Source organism: Gekko japonicus, unplaced genomic scaffold (assembly GCF_001447785.1).
Source record: "Gekko japonicus isolate JY-2015 unplaced genomic scaffold, Gekko_japonicus_V1.1 scaffold547, whole genome shotgun sequence".
NCBI classification, from domain to species: Eukaryota; Metazoa; Chordata; class Lepidosauria; order Squamata; family Gekkonidae; genus Gekko; species Gekko japonicus.
In genome coordinates, this window is record NW_015167551.1 from 283,179 (window position 1) to 291,127 (window position 7,949).

General features: G+C 43.8%; 1 protein-coding gene across 2 annotated transcripts in view; it reads left to right on the top strand.

Annotated features, from left to right (window-relative positions):
- The first annotated feature begins 5,671 nt into the window (after nt 1-5,671).
- Nucleotides 5,672-7,949, top strand: part of LYPLA2 (lysophospholipase II) — a 30,039-nt gene continuing 27,761 nt past the window's right edge. Inside the window, exon 1 of one of the 2 annotated variants that reach the window (XM_015413699.1) lies at nt 5,672-5,770. The gene's annotated coding sequence lies outside the window, so the exon portion shown is untranslated. Of the gene's footprint in view, nt 5,771-6,316; nt 6,338-7,949 lie in introns of those variants that run through there. The other variant, XM_015413700.1, reaches the window with a different exon arrangement.

Consider the following 7,949-nt stretch of genomic DNA (forward strand, 5'->3'; position numbering starts at 1 on the left):
ATGGCAAAAAAAAATCTTTGTCTCTTGATTGCAACACGCTTACACCTCTAAGAAAGGAAGTCATTGGCATAAAATTAAATATAGAGGAGAACAAGCAAAACAGGAAATGAAACTCTGATATGGAAGCAACAAAACCTGCGGGATGTAGTTGGTAAGAGAAAGAGCCTTGGTTTGTTGGTGCTGGAAATGCTTTCTGGTCTCAAAGATGGGACAGATGCAGAGTGGAAAGCATCAAGCACCCTTCCCTGAAATCTCCTGTGCTACCAGCTAACCAAGGGCCAACGGATCATGAACAGTGAAGTTCTACTGATTCTCTTCATATGCCGCTTGTCTCCTAAAGTACATTCAAAGCCATTTACAAAACCACAGAGTCTCAGTTGCCTATACATTTTCTCTGCACATGGATGTCTCCATGTGCTGTCGAGGCAGTTCTGCAGGACACTTTCCTCTTTCACTAGACATTTTGGAGCTACTTGAAAAATATTAGCCTATCAGAAGCCTACATCCAGAGGATGGGAGCTCTGTGGCAGAGACTCAGCTCTGCAGTGCTCACAGAGAAGCGGGCACAGAGCAAAGGTATAGGAGTCAAGCCAATCTATTCAGCAACTAACCAACAGCCAGAATTTAAAAACCCAGAAGCTTGGCATGATCTGGCTGCACCTCTCTTTGCGGCGGTTTAAATAGTTGCAGGAAGTTTTGATCAGACATCTTCATGCTTCACTACACTCTCTCCCCGTGGTCCATCGTTCAGATTGTTGTGGCATTCTTTTTTTTTCCACCCATGTGCATAAGCATGTTTCCGAAGCTCTGGCTCCTTTTTGACAGCTCCACAATCTCTCTGCCAAGTACTCTGGCCCCTCTTGGCCTCCTTCCCTTTGCCTCTCTTCCATGGAATACATGGGGGAGTGCAGATTTACATGTGACTAGTCCTCTTGACTTCAGTGCATTTACCCTTGTGTCAATCATGGGATGCTCTCAGACTCTGCCGCAGAAATAGGAGAGAGGGGTTTGGGGGAGGGGATTTGTCGCTGGAAAACAACTCCCCCAGGGTCTCCCGATCCAGAATAACTACTTGGCTGAGTTGATTGACTATGATGGGGTGATTATGCACTTATGTGAACATCGCTACCTGATTTTTAAAAAAAGGATGTGGAAATGGAAGGGAAAGTTTAGATTTCCCAAATGGATTGGCCTCACAAGAGGGGAGTTCAGACAGCCAGAAATGCGGAGTGGAAGCACTGTCATCCCGAAATACTGGACTTTCCTGGTATTTAGGTGACTGCAAGTTGAAAGAGGTTGGGGACCCTCATCTACCTAAGTGCTGTGTACTCTGAGAAGCAGTGGTTCTGTCAAGTCCTGGATGCACTCACACTCTTGTAGCAGCAAGATTTGTTTATTAAGAATTAGAGAAGTTCCAAGCACAGACAGCTTCTGTGTCAGAACTGGGTCCCAGATGCCAGTTCTGCCAATATACTGAAAGCAAGAAATTCCACATATGCCAAGCAACCGATCATTGCTCCCATTCGGCCAGCCACATGTCTGCCCCTGCGACCGTCCCTAACACCTGCAAGCTAACGGTTACATTATCTAGAAGCTCCCCAGACTACAAGGTCACACAGTATGATGAGATCATATACTTTCCAAGGTATTCTCAACACACTTGGGGAGGCCCCTGCATGAGCACTGTTACAAGCTGGCACTAACCAAGCAAAGCAGACAACCGTACACATTCACTCCCCCCCCCCAGTTCTCAGCAGAGATGATAACTAGCAGTGAAGAAGAGCAAAGTTGTGTGCAACTTAGGAACTGTATAAAAATACATGTGAATCCATAACACAACCAATGGAATAATAAAATGTGGAACAAGAACCCCTAATGCAACAGAACATAAGTATAAGAAGCAGGAAATATTTGGCAAGTGAGGCCCGAACTTGATAGGTTCTTGCTATCTAGGGAAGTAAGGTCTTTTGCCACTGAAGAAGCACTGAGGGGTATGAAATCTTTCAGCTGGATCCTACAAAGTTGTTCCACGAAGACTTGACTAGCTGCATGGGCCCAGGCTGCTAGTACGCTGTAATTAGCTACAGCAAGGACTGCAGCCATAAGTTTCTGGCTGACTATTCTGCCATAGAGAGTCACTCTCTTTTGCCTTTCTATTTTATTTTATTTTATTGCCTTTACTGTTTTTGCAACTGCAGTCATGAACAGCAGACCCTCATCCCACAATAAACCTTGTTCCACAGGAAAACATGGAAGAATTTTAAAGGTTGCTACTGCAAAAGTTGTCATGTGATTTGACAACAACTGCTAGAAATTTTGCCACACACAGAGTAGTTTGTCTTCGTCTCTAAGTAACCAGGATGATTTTGCTTCTGGCGAGAGGAAGTCCTGATTAAAAAAGGGAAGATCAGTTCATCTCTCAGAGCTGAAAATCCAGGGCAATCAAGCAGAATATGATCCCCAGAGTCAATTTTACTGCTGTTGCAATTACAGAGTCAATCTGAGTATGAAATCCCATTAAATCTTCCTGACATCACAGCTGAAGGTAGGGCATTCAGGCTCGCTGGCATGAATGCCCTTCTATACTTTAGAAGACATATCTCAGATAAGTAGCTTGGCATTGTTGTTGGAGGCTGAATGCCTACTGAAAAGGTTGAGCATACTCTGTGGGCTCTAATCAACATGTTCTCGTAGTCAAAGTCTCTCAAATGTCTTTTTAATAAGCTGTGACAGTTCTTGTCTACTTGTGACTTCTGTCACGCCATGGGTGATATCCAGACATAATAGGTTATGGTCCAGTAATCTGTCCCAATCACTTGTGTGATGGTCCAGCTTAACTAGTCCAAGGAGGCGTAGATCTGGGTTTGAATGTAGAGTCCTAATTTTCAAGTCGAATGCTCTTCCCCAGGCCTTTCCTTCATAAGACATCTCCCCAACATGAGCTCTCAGGGCTGTTCCAGAGACACACTGAGGTGTTCCCAGAATATTGTATAGGAATCTTAATAGAGATCTGTTAATATTGTCTGTTACTGCACTGATTCAGACTCCGGTGGCATATAACATCAGCCCAGTAACTTTAGCGGTGAATACTTTAACTGCCGCAGGAACATATTGGCCATCCGTGGAATAATAAAATCTTGAGATGGCCTTCCTAGCACTCTTAGCGGCTCTAACAGCAGAGTTCAAGTGCATCTTCCAGGAATTATTTGCTTTAAAGATGATTCCTAAATATTTAAAATGCTCTACTTGCTCCATAGGTTGACCTCCTACCAACCACTTTTTTTTATCTTCCACCTTTTACTAAAAAGAAGAACCTTAGACTTAGCAACCCTGGGCTACTTTGGTGGTCTCCAGACCAAGTACTACCCAGAGCCAAGGCGCCTTAGTTTTTGAGATCAGGTTAGCCTAGGCCAACCAGGTTGACATTGCAACTGACAACCAATGAAATTGACTTGAATTGTGATCCTGTCTGTAGGCAAAGTGCCATCATAGGGTTTTCAAGGCAAGAGTTGAACAGAGGTGATTTGCCATTGCCTGCCTCTGCACTGCAACCATGAACTTCCTTGGTAGTCTCCCATTTAAGTAGTAACTACAGCTAGCCACGTTTAGCTTTTAAGAGTTGACGAGATCAGACTTGCCTGGGCCATCCAGATCAGAACAGATATTGATACTAGGTTTTTGTGAATAAGAATTGGTCACAATTTGGCTTTGATTGGTGATCTCTTATCACAAGAGCAAGAAGACGAAGAGCCACACCAATCCCAGGAGATAAAACATAAGGCAGGGGAATCTGTTCGTCTAGTAGTAGGTCTTCAAAAAGAACTGATCTTTTACTCTTTCAAAAAGACCTGTTCTTTTACTGATCTTTTACTCAGAACTACTACAAGACAAACAGATTCCCCTGATGAAACCTGTTGGCAAAACCCAGGGAATTTTTGGGAATTTAACAGCAATAAAATATATTTTTATTTGATTTTGCACCATTGCCTTTGCCTTGTTTTTATCTCCTTTGATTGCAGAGCAGCAGCTTATTGTGACGAACAAAAATAACCAACAATCAAGCCAATTATTAAAAGAAAGCAGATGTGTTAAGCAGGCCACAAGCCAATTTTTCTCAGTCCTGGGGTGCATTCAAGGCTGAACAGTAGGTGGCCAGGAGGGTAAGTTTGCCTATGTTGCTAGGGCAACTGAGTGCCACAGGCCTTCATTCTAAGGAGCCTGCATAGCTATCCTTGTTAGCAAACAAGATTTGAAAAAGCTGTCACCTTCAAGAGTGGCATTCTTGGCTTCAGGGAAGTGTTTGATCTTGGCCAAATAATAGGCAGATGCCAGAGGATGGCAGCATATGGGAAGGGAGCTCAGAAAGGATGTGAAGCCTTTAGCCTCCAAAATTGCTGTTTCCTTCAGGTCCAGGAGCATTAATCTTTGGAGATGAGTTTCAAGTGGGTAGCCATGTTGGTCTGCAGTAGTGAAGCAAGATCTGAGTACAATAGCACCTTAGCTTTTTTGAATCAACGCTCCCTTTGTCAAAGGCTTCATCTTTTAAGGTGCTATGGCACTGTAATCCTGCTCTTCTGAAGATGAGTTGTAATTCCAGGTTTCCAGGCCACACCTGGCTGTTGGCAACCCTGCAAGGTGTGCCACCCTTATCCAAAATTTAAAAATTCAGTGCATGCTGACAAGCCTGTAAGACTTGCAGGAAGGGCAAGCGAAACAGGCACCTGGCAGGGCAGACAAGACAGCACCAGTATTCAGCCTCATGTTATAGCGGCAGCCACAACGGCACAAAGCCAGCTCCCAGACAGCAATCAGTCATGCCTACCCTGCTCTTTAGCAACATTATTACAAATGAGCAATTAACTTCCCTCCAGGTTAATATTGCCATTTTTGTTAATGATGAACCCGTCCCGTCCCCTGTCCCCCGCTGTTGTTATCACCACGAAAATGCCAAATAAAGTGCACTGGCAATGATTAAAGCATTTTTCTAAGCTATGGAAATATGGGAATTACTGGTTTTCCAAGCAATGAACTTTTTAAAATGCAAGATATAATTTTAACTTTTTTAAAGTTAAAGTTCGTCACTATAAGCTGCTGCTCTGCAATCAAAGGAGATAAAAACAAGGCAAAGGCAATGGTGCAAAATCAAATAAAAATATATTTTATTACTGGTAAATTCCCAAAAATTCCCTGTGTTTCACCACACTATTAAAATGTTATAGCAGTGCTTTTTTAAAAAAGGTATGAGAGATAATTTTGAAAAGCATGAGAATATTAAAGAGCTACAGTACTTTTTAAAGTAGGGGTTTTGTTTTGTTTTTAGGCTAGGAAATTTTATTGTTTTTTCTTAATGTTTAATCTAACTTGTTTTTATTGTTATTTCCAAACAACCTTCGCATTTTCTGTCTTCGCAATTTTACCTAACACCTTTGGCCATTTCCAATAAATTACTACACATAGCAAAGGGGCACGAAAAGTTTAGAGAGAAAACTTTTATTTTAGCATCAACTATTAAAAGACAGCTAGTGTTTTTTTTAAAAAATAGCACCAGCCTGAAGGCAACCAAGATGACAGCCTCCATAAGGGCCTCCGTGTTCCGAATTCCGTACAAGCCGGCCAGGAACAACGTCGGTATGTCACTTCCGGAAGACGCGCCCCCCCCCGCGCGCGCGCCCTGGTGGTGGCAGCGGAACATCCGGGGCGGTCTGGGGGAGCTCGACGCTGGCGGAGTCTTCAGTCAGAAGCCGGGTGAAAAGGAGACGGGAAGGAAGAGGTGGGAGGACGAAGGAGCTCAGTGGGGCCCGGCGAGTAGAAGGATTTGAGTGAGGGGGTATAACGAATAAAAAAGGGTGTGGCACCTGTTGGGAGGGGGCCGGTGGGGGGGGGTCTTCATTTTCCCGGGGGAGGGGTGGGGGGAAAAAAGATCGGAAATGGGGGCTGAGGAAGTAGGGTGGGGGTCCTGGTCCAGGTGCGAAGGGGAATGGAGGGAGCTGGTGCCTCTAAGAGTGGCATGGGAGTTTTGACAGGTGCAGCTTTGTTTGGCTCTTTTGCTGGTCCAAAAAGCTCAATGCCTAGGAAACCCCTGTCTCCCTTTTCATCTTCCTCATCCTTTCTGTACTGTACTAACGCCATCCCACCTGCTCTGCCTTTCAGGATCAGGGCGGAGGGGATAGGAGACTGGTGGGTAATGGTGGCTTGGTATGGTGTAAGTGTAGGAAAACCGCTCCTTCAGCACATTGAAGAGGGGAAAGCTGTGTTACACTGAATCAGGCCGTTGAGACATCACCTGGTGCTTACAAATAATTGATGGGCAACTCCGTTTATACCATCTGTATTTTGAGTAAGTGCTTTGCATGCCTATCTGTCATGTGGAGGCTGATAGTATATCTTGCTTTATTTCTTTCAAGCAGAATTATTTAGCATCTGGAAAGTATGTTGAATTCGTTCCCATTATGCATTCAGATCTCTCTCTTTCTCTCAAAGGAGTGGAAAGGGGGGTTATGAGGGCTGAGATACTCTGGATTCAAAGGTGTGTGCTCACAGCCTTGGTGGCTGCAAGTTGTCCACCAATTGGAATGTTGTAATGCATAGTTATAACTTTTGATCTTGTAAAGTAAAGGTAAAGGTTCCCTTGCCCGAAAGCCAGTCGAGTCCGACCCTAGGGTTGCGGTGCTCATCTCCGTTTCAAAGCCGAAGAGCCAGCGCTGTCCGAAGACATTTCCGTGGTCATGTGGCCAGCATGATTAAACACCAAGGCGCACAGAACGCTGTTACCTTCCCACTGAAGTGGTACCTATTTATCTACTTGCAATTTCTTGCTTTCGACCGGATCCTAAATACATTAACTTAGAAAATAAGCCCTGCTGAGTTTTGAGATTCTGTATGTTTAGGATGACTGGTTTAGATGATTATATACCACCACCACCCCGTAACTCATCTGACTTTTAGCAAGCAGCACCTAGTCATGAAAAGTATGTAGGGCTGAGTTGTAGATGAATCAATCAGGCAGGGCCAGAAGTTTCAGATCAGGTTATAATAGGCATCAGGGTAATGATAATTGGGCAATAGCTATAATATGGCACAGAGTTGTTCATTAGGTTATATATAGCCTTCTTGTCCAGCATTCTGTTTCCAGTAGTGGTTAGCGTAATGGTCTTGAAGGCAAATGCCTTTTCCCATTGTCTCTCACCTGAAATTTGGTTATATTGCTTCAGAAAGTAAAAGTGCTGTTGAGGCTCATAGCTGCTTAGACTATCCTCCATGATTTTGTGTAGATTCTCTTTAAGAAAACCATCACAACTTTTGAGGATGGTGAATTCCATAAACTGACTGCATGTTGCATTGAGTGTTTTGGTCTGTTTGGCATGACAAAGGGATGGAGTGTATGGGATGGTAACTCATTTTTGGCCCCAATCTCCCTCCTGCTCCGGCATGTAAGTGGTCTACAGCAGAGTATGAAGCAAAAGATTACGAACATCTTCTACTGGGTTGGATATGTGCCCCACAAGGTCTGAAGCATTTCTTTAAGATAAATCCATTTGGTTTCAGTACAGATTAACAGTTGCCCCTTTAGTTGTAAACTAAACTCTGCTGGGCATTTTGTGAAGGTGATGCTACAGATCTGCTTACTTGTGCTATATTCAGAGGCTTCTTGGATGTTGGGGTTGTCTTTGGGCCTGCAAATGGCTTGTTGCTGAGAATGCTGTCATTACTGAACAGGCATTATTATTAATATTGCATGGCTTCCTTTTGTTAACAGGGAATCAGTAGAGAACACAACTGAAATCCCATTCACCATTTGAACTGCTTCTTCCTTTCCATTCACTCAAATATGGGCAATGAATGGTTATTAGTAGCCATGGTGACTGAAGGGAAACCTCCACATCCTGAGGCAGTTTATCTCTGGCCTGTCCTTATGTTTTCAAATCTATCCTTTGTGTATCCTTCCCTAC